This window comes from Haemaphysalis longicornis, unplaced genomic scaffold, assembly GCF_048455015.1.
Source record: "Haemaphysalis longicornis isolate Haplotype H1 unplaced genomic scaffold, Haemaphysalis longicornis Haplotype H1 scaffold_20, whole genome shotgun sequence".
NCBI classification, from domain to species: domain Eukaryota; kingdom Metazoa; phylum Arthropoda; class Arachnida; order Ixodida; family Ixodidae; genus Haemaphysalis; species Haemaphysalis longicornis.
The window spans coordinates 3,067,945-3,087,383 of record NW_027526296.1 but is presented as its reverse complement, the minus strand read 5'-3'; the positions used below and the strand labels follow the sequence as shown (position 1 = coordinate 3,087,383).

At 44.8% G+C, this 19,439-nt stretch overlaps 1 protein-coding gene across 1 annotated transcript in view; it reads left to right on the top strand.

Annotated features, from left to right (window-relative positions):
* The window catches only part of LOC144172295 (beta-1,4-N-acetylgalactosaminyltransferase bre-4-like), an 83,976-nt gene that overhangs the window by 3,910 nt on the left and 60,627 nt on the right, over positions 1-19,439 (top strand). The gene's annotated exons all lie outside the window — the stretch shown is intronic.

The window sequence follows — 19,439 nt, the reverse complement described above, 5'->3', positions numbered from 1 at the left end:
ATTTATGAATAAAGAAATACAACGATTTTTGCCATTTCTGGCTGACATGTCGTGTTCTTGCGAAAGAATGGACATTCATGGTTTATCAACAAATGAGAGATATACGCGTAACGAAGATGCACTAAAAGATTGTATTGGGGATTAACATTCAAAGAACGTTAAAAAAGACGATCGCAATATTATTACATTGGAAAAGGTGTCTATGCCATCGAGTTTTCTTAGCAAAGTTTTATCCCGTCGCTTGTAGAACTTTTGGTATGATTAATTCTTGACTATACCAGCTTAGTGCGGCATCTCATAATGATTACTTAGTAAGCCCATTTGAAACATTGGAATAATTTATCCGCAGGCATTGTGTTTTATGCATTAATAAAAAGGCATTAGTTGTCGGAGTATGCCAAAAATCAGGTCTCAAGCAATAGTATTAAATGGCCGATGTACAAAGATGAAATGGCTGACGGTTAAACAATGAAAAAATCATGTTAGATTATGGTTGCATTGAGACCAGCTTTCCCAGGGGAGCTCCTACATACAAATCAATGTTATTGAGCTGGAACAAATAATTAGCTTTGGTGTGTGTGAGAACTAAACCCAGGAGCTCCGATATGCGACACAACTGCGCATCCTCAACACCACTCTGGCTACTTGGCTCTAGCTTACTAAATGGGTCCCAGAGAATTCGTTGTGGCATTAGACTTATAAACATGGGTCGAAGACATGTACTGAGCCCCACGTGAGCAATTTCAGCATGTAAAACAGAACGGGCAGTTGGACGAGTATTGCAATCCCAGCAGCCACCATCAGCTTAGCTCTTTCGCTACCGCAGAAAATTGACCAATTTTGGGGGGTCCAAGAAAACATTTTTTTTTCTGCTAAAAAATTATTTAGGCACTAATTGCAGGAGCACAAAATGCAGATTATTTAACGGCCTTTCCAATAACACCAGTTTTTTAAAGGTTTTCATATATCATAGTTGTGAAAAAAAATATCAAAATCAAAAGTTTTGTCAAGTTGTCGAAAAAAATGATAAAAAAGGAGTTGTGTATATCAAACCACCGGTAGTAGAAAAAAATTAGAATATACATTTTGCAGGGAAACATTTCAAAAACACACCCTAAAAAAAATGTCGACTTGCGCGGAACAGTTTTTCAGATATAAAAAAAAAATGTTAGCACGCACGGTGCTCGTGTCATGCGGTGAAGCCCAACCTCTAATTCAAACTGTGCAATTTTGGGTGGTTCCTTGGAATAAATCTGGCGGTTTGACGTTATCAGAGGCACCAATTTGCCCCCACATAACGTAAAAACATCTTTTCAATGGCTGACTTTGCATTTACAGCAAGCACAATATTTGGGAGAAGCACGCGATGCAGAAAAAAACATGCATGAAGTTGAAAACGGAACGCCGTGGCTGATGTTTGTTGTCGTTCACGGTCAGTTATCTCTCAAAACATAAAGCTGAGCTTTATTATCATCTTCTTACTCGCAATTGTAGCCTTGCTCGCCAAAATGAGGTACGATGAGCTAGAATCGTCCCCTGCGATCTTTGGCCGAGTAGCAGTCGCGCGCTAAAAAAGATCAGCACAACGAGCCTCCTCTATTGCAGCGTCACCTAACATTTTTCAAATGAAACAGTACAAAAACTTATCAGAGACTCCGTCCGAATAGACAGTTCAACTAAGCAGCAACATTAGACACCCGGACATACCCTCGCATGAAAACGAAACTGGAAGGCGAACAGCTGGCAGTGTAAGGCCGGTTTGAAGCGCTGTCCTCGGCGGAACAGATATCTGGCGACTGGGTGTGACCTTTTGACTTGCATCTGAAGTTCTTATCGCAGAAATCGGGTTAGGGTGGGGGGAAATGAGGAGCGGCGTGCTTTGTTCGAGGATCAGTCGCGGACGCTTCAGGCGCCATGGCAGTTAGCCTTGAAGTTGGGTAACTGCGTAGTTGGGCTAAATATGAATTTCGCGATGCAGAAACGAAACCGAAACTGTTGTAAACTGTTTGGGAATGGTCCTGGGGTAAGTAGAACTACCAGAGTACTTAGGACAACTTGCGCAAAGGCAATAAAACTGCCTAAAATCATAAAGTAGCTTTGCAACCAGGCACTGCTTGACATTTTCAGCCGATTTCTGGGATTATTACTGTCACAGCTTGAAGCTGACGATTGAAAATCGTTTGCTAGTTCCCCATTCACGCCCTGATAGCAAAAAACAAGCGCTGGTGCAGAGTAATTACGAGTTGCACGCATTCTTCGTTGGTAGCCTTGAGGCGCGATGACCACGCCCCTTTTCCACAACCAGGTGATTCAAAAGCGTGTCAAAAATCACGTTTCCGTTGCAAAAATGAAAACAAAACTGATTTTGAAAGGCCATTTTCTGATCTAACTCCGAACAGCTTTACTTGTTCGAGAAACGCCTGGAACGCTATGAAAAGTCGCTCCCAAAAGTATCGATCAAATTGATCGATTTTGATAGGCGCGGTAGCGAAAGAGTTAGAGACTCGAATGCGATTACATGTGAAGACAAAGTATTGGAGAAAAAAAAGCCTCCAAGGTAGAGAATAAGGATGCTTATGAAGCAATTCGGCAATTGGGACATAATGCTTTCGTCTTAACTATAGAATAAGAGAGGCTCAGGTGCCAGCGTAGCTTTCCTAGCACTCCCTATATGACAGCGTAAGTGGGATGCACAATTGCGCACGCATCCCGGCTCAGAAAAATCGACGTTGGGTTCCTTCGATAAACTTGTCTTGTTGTTTGGGACGCGCGTGGTAAACACTCTGAAATTTAACACCTCAGGTCGCCTTATAAGTATTAATAAACTAAGGAGACTAACATCACCAGTCAACTTTCACGCTGCCGTAGTTTGAAGTAGCCTTCTGTGCAGATAGCCATGGCAGCACGAAACAAACTGGGTCATGGCTTCATAGATTTCTGATTGAGGATCTCTAATGTAAGAATAGCACAGAGTAAACAACTATATCGAGACTTGTTTTCGTGAGATGTACTATTTTTCTTGTTTCGAGCTTGGTGTTTTGTGGACGGTATGAATAATATCATGACGGAATTCACAGCAGGTTTGAATTCACTACCGCGCGCACCTAGATTGCCATCTGCTCATGGGCAGAATTTGCTTTTCGTTGTATGCTCGGCGCATCCTTGCGGTATTTTTCTACTCAGCTTTCTGCGGCCGTGTACCTATTTTCGTACCGAACATGCACGTGCTCATTGAAGGTTCTACGTACCGTTTTTGAATCTAGTTGTAAGTATTTTTAGTTGGATCGTTGTGACGTGTGCATTATATTAGATGCTTCGCCCTGTCGCAGTGTAAAAAGGCTCAAGGCTCCGTATATATATCATTTAACAAAATATATTGTTACGGGGACGGGCAGGTGATTTCTAGTTTTATAATACTTGCTTTTTTATTACGGTTGCAATGAAATTATAAAAATTATGAACATTCTTTGTAGACGTTCGTATTGCCGGGTAGTTATTTAGTAAAAGCATTGTAACTACTCAGCAGCATAAGAAATCCGGCGTCGTCATGGCTAACGAAATGGGTGACGGCTAAACGGCAAGAGCTCTAACAAAAGAAAATTCGTATCGACGCCAAATGTCACCGGGAAGTTACTCTAAGTAAAGTAAAGTATTAAGTTGGAAGCAAAATTAGGTGCATTTAGATGCAAGCGGGAATCAAAATGAATCTTTTGGCCCCCGGAGTGCGAAAAGAGCATGGATTTCCTACGCCAAGGCGCATACATGGCTCAAGCTCACGAAACATGCCTTAAATGAATGTGTTGAGGCTTTCCTCGTTAAAAATTGTGTTGTAAACATGTTCAATGCAGCCGTTTAGACTATTCGGTGAATCAAGTTCATTATGAAAAAAATCTTGAGAAGACAGGGATGCAAGAAAGGACACTTACACAGGACGGGCGCTAGACATCAACTTTGGATTATTGGGGAGAAAAACAGCATATACATATAGGCGTAGAAAAGCCAGGAAATAGACGGGCGGCAATTCATTGGCGGGGGGAGCACATTTAGCAGATCGCTGCTGGCGGTGCTTTTGCACGCTTGGCTTTCAGGGCAAACACGTCTAGCGGCTTTGGGACACAACAAAAAAAAGAAATCTTCGAGGACTTTCGTATTAGCAAGAAAAACGATGAATGCGGTAGCTCACGCTCTGTGGACGGGCTACTAAACAAAAAAAAAACTGACCTTCAGCAGCAATCACATTCCCTGTGAAGGCGGCGCCGTGGGTCTATTTTGTAGCGCTCCTGGGCATTTATATGTATGTTTCTGTTCTCACCATTAAAGCCCCTGTTGGTGTCTAGCGCCCGTCCTTTGTACGTGTTCTTTCTTCTGTCCCCTTAAGTACTGACACAAAATTTTGAAGGCAAGATAACTTCGGAGATATATTGGTGGGAACACACATACATCATATGCAAAATATCAGCGACAAATACAGCCTAGAACATACTTAAAATCAATTTTAAAGTGTGCGAAACGCAACCGACCAACCAGCGGAACACCTGGCGCAATCGAGATTCCCTGGATATTTTGCAAATAAACAACATCAAAATTCCCCGCATTTCCCCGAGGGGAAGAATGTGAAAGTGCGAATGCACGAGTTGAATTTGCGCGGTTCGGTAATGTTCGCGAAAGAGAGATCACACACACACACACAACTACAAAGAAAGAAAGATGCATTTATTCACAGACACCTATTTGTGTTGTCGTTGTACTTGATTGCTAGAGCGGATCTCAGCTTTGAAATTTCGTGTCAGTACTCCTTTAAGCAGGTGCATTAGCCCTTCTCACGCCCGATTCTTGGCCAATCCCCCACGTGGGTATGTGCCATGTCAGCGGCCAGGCAGCTTGAGGCAGCGCGCGCCCATCTCCCCCCGTTGCCAAGGAAGACGAGGAGATTCCTGGCCAATCCCCCACGTGGGTATGTGCCATGTCAGCGGCCAGGCTGCGCGCGCCCATCTCCACGTGCGCGGACATCGCCGGTGGACGCAGGTTCAGGGTCGCTTAAGAAGTGCATTGCACTTAAAAAAATTCCCCGCATTTCCCCGAGGGGAAGAATGTGAAAGTGCGAATGCACGAGTTGAATTTGCGCGGTTCGGTAATGTTCGCGAAAGAGAGATCACACACACACAACTACAAAGAAAGAAAGATGCATTTATTCACAGACACCTATTTGTGTTGTCGTTGTACTTGATTGCTAGAGCGGATCTCAGCTTTGAAATTTCGTGTCAGTACTCCTTTAAGCGGGTGCATTAGCCCTTCTCACGCCCGATTCCTGGCCAATCCCCCACGTGGGTATGTGCCATATCAGCGGCCAGGCTGCGCGCGCCCATCTCCACGTGCGCGGACATCGCCGGTGGACGCAGGTTCAGGGTCGCTTAAGAAGTGCATTGCACTTAAAACACGTCACGAGTTTGTGTTGGCCGCTTCCCCCCTGCACTGCCGGCGTTTTCCGCCGGCTTGCCGCTCCAAGCGGAGGTCGGCGCTTCTGCTCTCGTGCAACGAATGACCCGATCGTTGGCGGCGGAGGGGCCGTGATTTCGCCGGCTCATCGGGCAGCTGGCCGCGATCTAGGTTCTACAGCGATTCCAGAAACTATTTATGTTGCTTTTAATACACTGGGCGCGAAAACGCGCCGGGGACACTAAAAGCGCACTGAGCGAGCCGCACGGTCGCTGCGCTGGCGGCGGCCACGGCCGTGACGTAACGCAGCCCGGCGCAGGTAGCTCGAGCGATAGCTTGTCACGGCTGCACAAAATGGGACCGAAGTACCAAATATGGCGTCACATATGAGGAAGCAGTTAATGATGCGATGGCGGGTTGCATTAAAAATTGTTACCTGCAGGCTTACGAGAGCGGCAATCGAATATCCGCCGCACTGCTAAGCTGTACACATCTGTAGGCGGACCTGTAGGCAGACCGGACGGCTGCTCACAGCGCGCGTCTGCCCGCCCATTGTCTCGAGCGTCGCGCGTCGTTCTCTAGCCGCGGCAACAATTTGAACTCGCAGCGCCTGCGTCACGTCCACGGTCGTATTTAATTACGCGGGTCATGAGATCCATACGTGGGGCCTTCGCAGAAACTGCCGGCGACGTGGATTCGACAGTGCTACGGCAGCTCTGCTCTGTGATATCCGTCCGACGATTACGTGTCAGGTTTGTTTACACAAAATCCCGCGCTTCGCGGCACCCCCTGAAACTGAAACTGCGACCGGCCGCATTGAAAACGCCTCTAATTAAACAACCGTCGCACGCTGAAGCAAATGAGAAATGCACACGTGATAAGTAGGTTATTAGCTACTTATCGCAACAAAAACACGAAGATGCAAAATTTTTGTGTTAGTGCCCCTTTAATTCTTGTCACACTTTACACAATGTAGAGCTCGTTACAGGCATGTTTTCATTAACCTGAGCATGCTAGTACTCAATAACACACTAAAATGAGACAATTAACAAAGTACGTATGGGTCGTATTGTATTTTCAACAAGGCGCTTTGGCCAAGCCTCTTAGGGAAACTAATAGAGTGAAAAGTAGGCGCGAAAAGGAAATGATACCGATGACAGTAGGGGGTACAATTTCACAACTGGATATGCGCAGTTCTATCCAATAAAAATGGTCAAACGAAAAATGGCTTCGATGGAAATGAGATGACATGTCCGGATATTCTGCACTCATGCTTTCGCGTACATTGCATAACAAAGAATGCTCAGCTGTCTACATGATTTTAACTGGAAACAGGTTCCATGAATTTGCAGGTGTGATATCATTTTTAGAGTTTTAAAAAACACATTTAGGGCTGGCGCTCTTAATTTACCCGGTAATGCTGATGAGTGTTACGTACGTAACATAACCGTACGTAACTGATGAGTGTTACGAACGAAACACTTATTCAAGCAACTTTGAAAGGTACAAGCAGTCTTGTTAACCTTGGCGGGACTGAGAGATAGGTGCAGATATTGGAACCTGTTCCATTATGGGCTACGCATTTTATCCTGTCAATACAAGGATTGTTGCAAGCTTTAACATTTATTGTTGATGGCATTTCTAGTTCTAAGTAGCGGCCGTCGAAGATGAGGGTTACCTTCGAGATTGCGGTTTCTCTTCCCGTGTTGTTGTTCTTATGGTCCAGCATTCTCAACATCACCATTGTTTTCGAAAACTGAGCGTACTTTTGAGGTATTTGTGAAATTCATTCTGCTGTTGTTGGCTAGCTAGTCAGTGTGTTGTCCGGCTTGCTCTGTTTTGATACTAATTTCGGTCTTCGATACATTATTTTCGCTCTGCCTTTTCCTTTCTTCTCTGCCTTCTCTTCCATAGGTTTGCCAGATGCTTATTGCCGCTTGACATATCCCAGTTCACTTTATAGCCGAGATATAATTGTTGTGTCGATTTGTTATGCTTTTGCGCCAATACCTTCTCTGATACTCTTTCCATTTCCTTATATGCTCTGTTTTCAATATATTCTCCAGGCACATGCATTCTCCAATTTTGTTCCAAAGGATTCCTAGCTGTCTTTTTTTTTGGGGGGGGGGGCGGCAGTATTTGTACGGATGGTGCCGATGTTGTGATATTTACTAATTTTCTAATGTATTCTGCCATGGTGTGAATTTTTGCGTTTCTCACACGAAGGATAAGCCGGGCATGCACCGTTCGTGTTTTCGCCTCCATTCTGTGGGGCCTATGGGATAGGGTATGTATGTATAGAATAGCACTGGCTACTTTTTAATTCGGGGTCGCTATTAGAATAGCTCATCATAAGCTTTCCCCTTCGTGAAATGTTTTCAAGCTTTAAGACGCTATTGGTACAGCTAGTGTTACAGGTTGTCCGAGGTCAGGTCAGGTGACATTTACATCGCCTCTAGCCAAGGAACCATCATAGTATACTGCGAAAACATACGGAATTCAAATCAGTTCAATGTGAGCCTACGTTATGCCGTTGCTTGTAGGGGGTTCTCTGGCTAGCTGTATTTATATTTGCAGCTCCATTCTGTGTGGTTTGTGTTGAAGTCATCCAGGAAAATGAGGCCGTTTCCAGCAGTTGCTCTTTAGTTTCCTCCAACAAAACGCACTGCGCCGTCTCTTTGTTAGCGCTCCAAACAGGTGCGCGGCTATTTTCCTCCTGCTCCGCGATGCGGCGGTAGCCGTTCACGCTGGAACACAATCCCCAGCCTCCAAGTTTGTTTGGTGTGCGAGACGTCCGTGTTCGTGCGTTCGTTTGTTCAGGCGCTAGTTTGCCACTCCCGCCCACCGTGCTCCCGCCTCATGCGAGAGGCCGTGCTGAGCGGGCGACATTCAATAAAAGCATCAGTAAGCCAAGATCGGGTTAATTTATGGTATACAATTGCTATGGGTAACCACGCATAGTTAGGACTGCAGAAGAGCAACGTGCTTACGAGGAGTGACGGTGGGAATGTTGCTGGGATATCAACGGCGGCGGCGCGCCGCAAGCAGCGAACAAGCTCTCACTCAAGAAGGGAACGAAGCGGAGATCTGCGCAAGACGACGAACCTACCGAAGTGCGCAATGCATTAGAAATATGCAGGTACCATGCCGCTAAATTAAGAAGCTTTACATAAACACACGCTGCATCTTCAACTGGATGTTTGTTGAGAGAAATTTCGGATTTAGGTGTAGAGGGTATGATAGACCAAGCGATCCCGACCGATAACGACCAACGACGAAGACAATAAAAGTGTGTACGTACCTTTCGTCGAACTGAGCACCAAAGACGACTTGGTCGGAATTCTCCTTCATTTCTGTGTCGTGCGCTAAACAGCTCGCTTTTGTCCGCCTTTACAGCGTGGAACGGCTGATGATATTTAACAAAGTTAGAATTCCTGGACTAGTTTCTGTTCATGCGATATGCCTGTCTTTGCGCAGCCCTACGTAGCCCTACCCCAGCCATCTTCGTGGGAAATATCACGAAAATGGAAAGGGGGAGAGTAGCGAGAACGGTGATGGCAGTTGAGGGGGGTAGGAGGGGAGTTGTGAAAGCGAGGGAGGGCAGTTGCGACGAGTGGGCGAGGGAAATGGGAGGGCAAGTGTGGGCGGAGGGAATTCAGCTGGTGAACACAAATTGGTCACACAACCGGAATCCCACTCCTAGTGTAGACCCCATCACTTCAAACAGAATGAACGCCCTAAGAACATTGCGCTCGTCATTGCTATGCAGCGAAGTGGGGATATAACTGCGGTGCTTTTTTCGCACAAGTGCGCTATTTAAAACCGAGGACGGGCGGCAGAAATTCCACACGCTAGAGCTTGTCGTTTGCACCAAGTGCGGGCACCTTCCTTTTCCGTAAAATAATGCACCAGTTATCAATACTTTGACTAAACCAGTTGTTCACACGCGAACAGGTGAGCCAAACATTACGCTCAGACTCAAACCCGATCTGAACCGGTACGAAATGAACCAGACCCAACCAGAACAGAAATAAAAATTCCTTTTATATTTGACATGTTCCTTTTACATCTCATACACTGCCGTTTTATTTTTACGTCGTTTTGAAAAACAGTTGATGAGGCAACTAGAGACGGAAAATCAGCACAAAAAAGAAAACACAAACCAACGCGCAAACTTTATACCGATTTTGATAGGACCTACGCTATTAAAAAAAGAATGTTATGCGAAGCACCAGGGCCGCAATAAAGTGCAGCCTTCGTGCGCGGTTAGGTACCACGTGCTGAAGCTTTTTGCGGTCGACGGCAGTAACGCCTAGCTGACAAAATATATCCGCACGTCAAGAGAAGGCGGGAAGTGGTGACAACAGGTCTAGTCGAACTTGTGGGAATCGGTACAGACACTGGCGGCGCGGCATAGCTTCGCTTTGCCCTGCCTGCTTCCCGTCGCTGCAAACATTCGTGCACCTGTGTTCCGGTGAGCCGTGCTATCGGTCGCCCCGCACCTGGTTTCTCGATGCTCGTGTTCGGAAAACTAAGCGTGTCTTGGCCAAAAAAAAAAGGCTGAGTGCTCTATCATTACAACATCAAAGGTAAGGCTGAACTTCTTTATGCCCCTGACGAGGAAAAGTGTTAAATGTACTGGCGCTACTTTTCGGCTAAGCGTAAACTTAGCTGTGAAATTAAAACTTGGTAAATGCTTATAATATCTTAAACAAGAGACATGAGCTAACGTTACTTTAAAAATGGGGATAATGAAACAAAGGAATTGTTACTGGCAGAGAAAACACGAAAAAAGTATTTCAAAGACTAAGCGCTAAAAAGCAACGCGAATGTCTAATGGGGCGTGCATGGAATATGGAAATTGTGTTACGTCAGTGATGACAAAGCTAGCGTAAATTATAACGTGCACCTGTTAAATTAGCTTGAGGAAAGTGTTAAGGCAGGTTTTATGAAATCTAGTTGATGGGTCACAAGTTTGCCTATCCTGAGCGGTGTTTTGTCCAAAAATTTTAAAATACGTAAAGAAAGCTTACTGAAACGCCGTGTAAAAGAAAACCAATAGCGATTTTCATTAAATTTTGGCGCTCTTTGGGTTCTTCAATATGCCTTAGGCTCTCAAGAGAACTTACTTCATTTAGTCTGAATTCAACATTCTAAGTGCTGATTAAATTCACGACCGGTACTTGTTAAAATTGCAGGTGACAAAACATTATATTGTTCATGCAGCAGTCTGCGTGGTAATCAGGCCAAGAGAAATTACTCCCAGCTCCCAAAGAAATAGCAAAGTACCTGCGTTGTAAACCGCCAGTACAAGTCATCATTTTGTTTTGTTCTAGAATGCATATTTTATGCTACAACTGAGCCAGTACGGCTCCAATCAGCCCATTTTCTGCCACAAAGCATTTGTTCAGTAACCCGGGGTAAATAGCCAAGTTTCATGAAATACCAGAAAATCACATCAACTTACCCTTAGAGTCTTTTTTTTTATTTGAACGTCTTGTTGTCCCTGCTCTGCAAGCTCCTACACACATTTACTTAAGGGAAATGTTCTGGGTATACAATGTATATTAATCTTACCAGACAGTTCATTTAGTGTAATCGCTGGAATAAGCAGCTCGAAGTTCAGGGACTTAACTAAACTGAGTACAAAAAAAACCTTGCTGAAACTCATTAAAAGGGACTTACAAAGAAAAATTTGAAACTGCTTGTATGAATGTGTACGCAAGTGTTGTATAACATAAAAGTGGCGGGAATATCAATGTGAAAAGTGCTCATTCATGAACTGTCGGGGATTTTTAATGAACACAAGTGAGCCCTAATCCAAGCCATATTCAGTTTTGTGGGAAGTACTTGTTGTCGGTTCAGGAAAACTTCAGGTTTGTTGCTTGATTTTACTCCTAATTCTACTCTTTGGAGTACACTTCATCTCCTTTGCGGCAAATGTCTCCACAACAAAATGACCCAATCTATAGAAGCAAACAGAAATCCTAGCCAGCTTTTCATTTAAAGAATGTAAAGAGAACACCCTCGCAATTAAGAATGATTTAATGACAAGACGCGTACAATCGACTCTCACTAATTCAACATTTGGTTGATTGATTGATTTTGGAGTTTACCGCGCCGACGCTACACAGGTGATGAGACGCGCGGTAGTGTGTGTATGTGTCGGGGGGAGGGGTGGGGCGGAAGGCGGGGTCCGGTATTATTATGACGTGTCTAGAAATCTCGAACACACGGACAATTTCGCTTTTAGCCTCCATCAGAAAAGCGGCCGCCGCGGCCGGGAGTCGAACCCGCGTCCCTGGGCTCAGCAGCACAGCGCCATAGCCACTGAACTACCGCGGTGGGTTGCTAGTCCGACAGTTACGCAAGCTCGTAAATATGATGGAAATAAGTATATATAATGAGATGCAAATAATCGGGTTTGGTTTAAGGCAAGTATTAAAAAGTATTACAGTAGTTGACTGCCACAATATATAGACCGTTTACAGTGAACAGTTGTTTATGTAGTTATTTATTTTTTATTATTTATTTATTTATTTATTTATTTATTTATTTATTTATTTATTTATTTATTTATTTATTTATTATTTTATTTATTTATTTAATAATTAACACTGCAATCCCTTCTGGGATTTTTAAAGGAGCAGGGATAGTCAAAGAACACATGTCGAACAGTTTTTTTTTTTTCACAATAGTTAACGAAGAAGTATAACGAAAGTTAACCCGAAGTACAGAGCTTGCAGTAGCACAGAAATTATACAATACAATAGAGGCAAGAAAGATAAACGGTGAAGAAAAGATAGCGCTGGCTCAAAAGGTATCAAAATCAACGCAGAAATTATACAATACAATATAGGCCAGAAAGATAAACGGCGAAGAAAAGATAGCGCTTGCTCAATAAAGTTTCCAAATCACACACATCGACGCACATAAATAGCGCAACATGGAAAACCTGTTATCAAGAAAGGACAGCAATTTCAGCCAGAGAACTGAATTTGTCTACTGTTGTTTGTTGAGTGATGGAGTGATCTAATAAATTCCACTCTCTGAAGGCGCAGGGAAAGAAAGAAAAGTAGAACGTGTCGTTGTTGCAATCATATTCTTCGAGTGTATTTGAATGTTTTTATCGCGTAGGGCGGGTTTTATTGGTTTGAATGTAGTTTTCGGAGTTTGTCTTTAACGAATGGTGAAAGAATAAATACAAAAGCATCAAGCGGTTCACTTTGGCACGCTTTTCCGGTTCACTAAGGCCCGCATGCTGGAACATTTCAGTTGGAGAGTCACTGCACCTGTACCGGTTAAAGATAAAGCGCACAGCCTTGCGTTGAACGCTTTCCAGTAAAGCAGTGCTCGCCTTTGAAGCCGGTAACCAGGCAGCACTAGCGTACTCCAGAACTGGGCGTAAGAAAGTAGTATACGCGGTAAGCTTCGTTTCGTACACGTGGCTTCTTACAAAGTACGCTTCAAAAAGAAAAGCTTGTTGTAGGCTTTATATGTAACATGCTTAACATGTGCATTCCAGCTAAGATTAGACGATATTATTACTCCTAAGTATTTATATTCTTCAACTGATTTAAGAACCAAATCGTTAATTTGATAGCAAAAATTTAATTTTACTCTCTTGCGCGTCAGGGTCATTGAAACGGTTTTTTCAATGTTTATTTGCATTTGCCAGTCGCTGCACCATTGAACTACTTTATTAATGGCGTTATTGAGGTTCAGCTGATCAGTTCTGTTTCTAGTTTCTTGGTAAAGAATGCAGTCATCTGCGAATAACCGAATCTTTACATCAATATTATAAGGCGCCACCACCGCACTCGCCACGACTGACCTCTTTCAGTTTCGGTTTCGAAGTAGACTCCCATTGTCCGCTCTAAGTCCGTCGTTAACAAAATGGGTTAGGCAGGAAGGAATGTCATAATTTAGTATTGTCGATGCAGTCGTAGCTAATGTTGGTCGTCGCGAAATGAACAGAACGTTCGCGGGAGCACTCCAATGTACGGAAGCATGGGAAGTCTTCCGGGTGGCTCCGCCAAGCGCGATTCAGTCATTCGCTCTTAATCATTGAGGCCCCTCCATAGGTCACAGTGTCGTACTTATTTTGACAGGTGGATCAGATGAAGTGTCGAAAAAACATTTTCGATTACAACGGTGGCTTGGAAAGTATGCTCAGTCTGCGCCCTCGGCAGCGACACGTATCTTGCGCAGGGCATTCTCGAGGAGACCAGTATCGAAAATCTTGAGCGATAGATGTCGCTGCGCAAGTCGTTGAAGTATATCATTCTAGCGGTACATTTTCAGCATAGTCCGATGCAGAGCCCCAACTGAGGCTCCACCAAACGCAAGTTCGCCCCTTCAACTCTCTAATTAAATCCTATGCAGAGTTCTAATCGGCGGCATACATGGTTGTCGCAGTGAAGTAATTAGGTCACAAATAAATAAACCTTGCTGTAGCAAATCTTACAAAAATTATGCACGAACGCATTAGCATACATAAAAACTAAGAACCTAGCCAAAAATTGTCGTGCCGTCTATGCTACCAAACCAATAACAACATAAAAAAAAACAAAAAAAGTGAAAATGCTCACATCCGCAGCCTTACGGGCCAGATCTGAAAATATTTGTAGGTGTTAACAAAGCTTGATCACAAAATTTAAGTGTTTATAAACCTCACTGTACGCGCTAAGTAATATATCTCGATTTGCACGCAAGCGCGCCTATCTGTAATAGTTATGCATATTCAATTTTTCACGTCCACCGTATGCGCCATATGCCAGTTTCAACATGTGTGTTTCCATGGCCACAAGTTAGCACATACCAAACCGGCAACAGCTGATAACGCGGAGCAGGTATACAAAGCAGACCACGTCATGTAAGTGAGCTGGCAATTACAACGCTGAGCGCTGTAGCTTTTTCATCGCACGTCGAAACATGAAGAAGGGGTAAAGGAGTAATATAGAACTTCCACACCAACGCAGGTTTATTTAATTTTGCAGCCCTTCATATTCATAATATAGTGTACCCACAGCCAACCATTTCAGCGTAGGCCGGAAAGAAGAGCTTTGAAAACAAGCTTTACAACTTTAATAATGTATGCAGAATTATGCTTTATTGCACAATGCTACAGCGCTTAGGCTTTTATTTTGCTACTCTAAGAGATTACGCAGCAATAGAAAAAGAAACTGAGGCCATCGGACATTCTATTTGGAGGAAATGAGTGAACAGAAAACTAGGCGACCAACGCCAATCAAATCAGCGCTCAAACGACCTTTATGTGAGATTTTTCTGACAGCGTAATCTGTGAACGTTGGCACACCCTACCTAGTTCGACATCAAGCCCCCATTTATCGCAACACTCCAAAAAATTTGAAACTCGCCCATTGAGCCGCGATGCCGCTCGCCGATGCGCCCTGGGACCAGCAAAGGCCACGGCGGCAAACGGGTTCTAAAAGGCCAGCCACGCAGAATGATGTCAAGGCGGCAAACATGGACGCACCCAGAGCGCTGCGCTGGCCTGAATTCGTCGCGCACCTTACAAACATGCCAAAAAAGTCCACCACAAAGCCGGTGGAGGATGGGGATTATTTTGTTTTTGGTGTGCGCAGAGTTAGTCCAGTGCACGGGGCAAAAAAGAGATCAGGTGTTGACACTGCGCCCGGCCGAGGCAACCACATCTTGTTCGGCGCTCGAATGAACCGCAGTAAATCCCGTGAACAACTAACCGCAGTGACGTCAGGTACATGTGCGACGTGATTGGACGATGTCCAAGGTTAGCATGCAAACAAGTTTCGGCTTCGGTTCTGTGAAACAACATGCCTGACATCCAACGTGTTCGTTAGATGGGTATTGTAGGTATCTCAATAATCGCCATACCGCGTTTTGTAATGTTGTCGGCTGTGAAATGCCTCAGATAAGCCTACCAGGAAGGCTTGGAACCGTAGCAATCACTAACCGAGGCCCAAGCAGTCGATGAACGCCCTTCGCGTCACTGCAGACGCGCAAATGCCATGCGCTTTTCCCCCTATCTTTGCAGCTTCTCTCACTAATTCCTGTATTGTTAAAAGCGTGGTCGCACCAGGCCAATGGTCGGCTGATTCGGGACTGTGTCCACTGCCCGCAAGCAGTCGGTACTTCTGGCAACAGCACGCCAACGAGAACTCGCTAGAGTGTCAGTGTCAGTCTGCGCGAGATCTTCGAACTCGCTTGTGGAGCAAATAACATTACAGTGCAAAAGGGGTGAATTCAGTATAGAAAACATTGGCCGAAAATAAGGAAATTGACTCACAAAAAAAAAGGATGCACCTTCGGGGATTCGAACTTGCGACTGGAAAATAACATGCCTACCGCTGCAGACCACCAAGCCCCGAGCCAGCGCTGCCGGTGTTAGAAATGTAAGGTATATAAAGTAAAACCAGTTTACAATTTTTTTTTACTTTTAGCATTTCAAGCAGCTGAGATGACTATTTGTTGTATAGCGCCCGTGCAGTAAGAATCCCCCAGATTTCCACAATATCTCACGTCTAGAAATTGCATTTCTTAGACGAAAAAGCGTTCGCAGATGTGTGGTCGTGCTGCTGACCGCTGTGTTTGTTCACCCAGCACAAAACAGTGCTTCCTACTCGCTAGTTTTACGCTGTGCGGTAAAAGTCTCAGTTGATTTTATTTTCTTAGTACCTATATTAACTTCGCTGACTCTTCGCCCGCCTTCAATTGGCGTTAGGTTTTCCTACTAGCGTACCAGTCAGCAAAGCTTCTCATGCGGGCTTGTGCAGCGCTTTTGTGGAGCGACATGAACTTGGAGCTTGATGCAGTGTACAAACTAACAAACTAAAGAAAGGCACATTCTTCCACTGAAACGCGTGTGGTCGCTTAGTTTCAACTGAGCGAACGAACTGCGATGACCCGTGGGCGGCCGGCGGACTAAACGCTGGACCGACTGACTCTGTCAGAAGGTCGGCGAGCCGTGCAGTAGCGCCGTCAAGCCGTCATTTTTTCCTGGAGTCACCCGAAAACGCCACAGAAAATGGGCGGGGATGCAGAGGGGAGGACAGCATTTACGAATTTGTTTCTCTACTAAATAAATTCGCGTAAACGCACCCAGAGTGGTCGAAACATGGCCTAGTAACTCCGGACTACAATTTGCGCTAGTAATCCCGCAATGTTTAGAAATCACTTCAGTATCCCTTTAATATACTAGTTGCTGCTCGTAAACATCTTGAGACATTTTTTGCTCATCTCGGCGTCATGCGGGCGTACGGCCGGTTCCAAAGCGGTTTGTTATTATGGGTGCTGCGGAATTAAGGACATTTCAATAGCTGTGCGCAGCAAAAATGTTTATTTAAACGCTCATTCAATTTTAAATAACCACCAAGTCCTGAAATAAGGTCCTACTTGAGCGCACTTTGCTTTCACAGTTATATAGTAATTGCACACTAAACCTGTTCTCGGGCGCATAAATTAAATAATGCCAGTGGGAGTACAGTTCTCAACTTTTTTGTTATGTTGCTTGCCTTACATGGGCGGTTTAATTCAGTCTAACGCAAAACATTAAGGGGATACAAGTGGTTGCCAGTGCTATTGTTATTCCTGTTTCGTCTGTGCACTAAGTTCAAGGTAATCGAACTGTGATGTTCACTAACACTGTCACATTTTCCGTGCTTGTTCAATTTAACTCTGTATTGTTGCTGCATCTCCCGCGTAAAAAATGATTTTTAGCCTGAGGGTCAATAAAAATAAATAAAATTAACTAAATAAACAATTGTGCTAAAAAGAGTACGACCGGACACAGTAAAAAAACGGGCGGTATTGTGTTCATTTGTCCCGTTTTTAGCAGTATTGTTTATTCAGTATGTTTTTCCAAGTCGCCCACACCAAGCTGATGCTGGTAAATAAAACTCTCCTACTGGGGACAGCCCTATAAGAGACCTGGAGGGAAGTGTAACCATGGAATATCAGAAAGAGTAGTTATGGGACTATGGTGCTTCTTCCGCTAACGCTACGGCGGCGGGTAGCGGGGCCCAACTGGGCAGGCGCATATTCGTTCCGGTAGGGGGGATTAGTTCCGCGAGCCAGCCTTCGTCAGCGCCCGCGCATTCCTCCTCATCCTCCGCAACCTCCTCACCCTCCACTCGCGCGCATGCGCGGCAGGGTCCGGCTATCGCGCCGCTGAGCGTGAGCCTCCGCTAGCCGCTACTAGTGCAGCCCACGCATTTAAAATGCAATTATATATATACGACTCGAAATCTTTGTGATGCGCCCAGTGTGAGAATGCCAGTAAAACGGGCTACACGCGAATGCCTTTATTCAAAGCACTTGCAAAAAATACTAATAGCGCAGCACCTGGGAAAACTCAACAAACAATATTAGCAGTAAGCAAAAAGCCGTTGCCAATGTGTGCTCAGAGGATGGGAAAAAAGGTGGCATATTTTTAACTGAACCCTGAACGCCAAACCTTGAATGCTTCCTTACACAGTGCTGATCGGAACTTCTTCGCATATGTCAATTGCTGGATGCCTATGACGAGCACAGCTTTGCGAGCTCCTTCTTCTCTGACTTTTTTCAAAGCCACATTGACATGCTGACAATGCCGCCTCAGTAGCATGCGTACATTATAATACAGCAGCTGCACGGTCAGTTTTTTGGGTTCGGGAAAGGAATTAATGTCAGTGTGTACGTGACGAGCACGCATGGAAGAGAAGATTGTGTGAAGAGCAGCACTGGCTTTTCGTACGTTCTGTTCCCAGAATTTCCGTTCGGAACAAAGCACTTCTTTCCCATTACCGAAATCCTTCAGCGCCATGGCCCATTTTAACACACGGGCACCAACCACTGAGATATGCCGCGCTCGCCGCTCCATTGGGTCCCCATGCCTCCGCGCCCTCTACAATTGCGCTATCGGCAACGCCGCTAGTTCTGAACACGATGTGGTACCGCCGGCTGCCGACGGGACGGCGTAGTGTCATCATCTATGCTATTTCTTACACCGGGGTCTAGTACTGTTATCGTTGATAATAGAAACACGCCTGATGCTGCTCCCTGTGGGCGCAGTGGTGGCCAAAATCAGGTTATCTCGGCGTGCTACACCTCCATGTTGGTAACTATCCTATGTTGCTTAGCGCACAGCGTATTTGATACTGGGAACAGAACTGCTCCAGCGCCTGTCTTCTGTTTCCTGTGTCAAGTTCCTTGTGTTTGAAAGTACCTTCTACAATCGGTTTACTGATGAGTGCTGTTGGGTCATAGGTTCTCATTGGTAAGGAAGGGATGAATAATAAAGAGCGGCATTAAAGTGGCGGAAGAGGGGAATGAACAAGTAAATGGTAACGCACAGAACAATATAGAAGATTTGAATAAGTGTAACTTCATCGGCCCCCGTCTCTTGACCTTGTCGCGAATTATTCAGTGGGACTTATTACCATTGGTCAGCAGTCGAGCTGTCCCTTGAAGCACTTGATTGATTGATTGATTGTTGATTTATTGATCAATTTTGGGGTTCACGCACCGAATCTACATCTGGGCTATGAGGTGCACCGTCGGTAAGGGCTCCGGATTAATTTTGACCACCTGTGGATCTTTAACGGGCTCCTTAATCTAGATACGCGGACATTTTCGCCTGCGTTGCGTCGGCGCGTTAAACCATACAATCAATCAATTCACAATAATTTGTATAAAATAGAGTTGCTATCTCTTAATTCAGAAAGGTTTTGCAGCTACCCAAAACAAGTTTCACCGAAGCACTGCCACCGTCACCACCTACGTTGGCTCGACCCGTGTATTCATAATTCCACCCGAACTACCGCGACACGGGAGCCTTTCTCAAGACTCCAGAAAGAGCAGTCTTAAGAAAAGGCCAGCAGATATTCAAAAAGACTTCGCCCAGGATATTTAAGGGAGTTTTGTAAGCAGAACCTCCTTTTGAATGGGTTAGATATCCTGAATTAAGTTTAATAATGAGTGAAGTGACAAATCAGCACGTGCACGGGTGTGCGGCGTACTACATT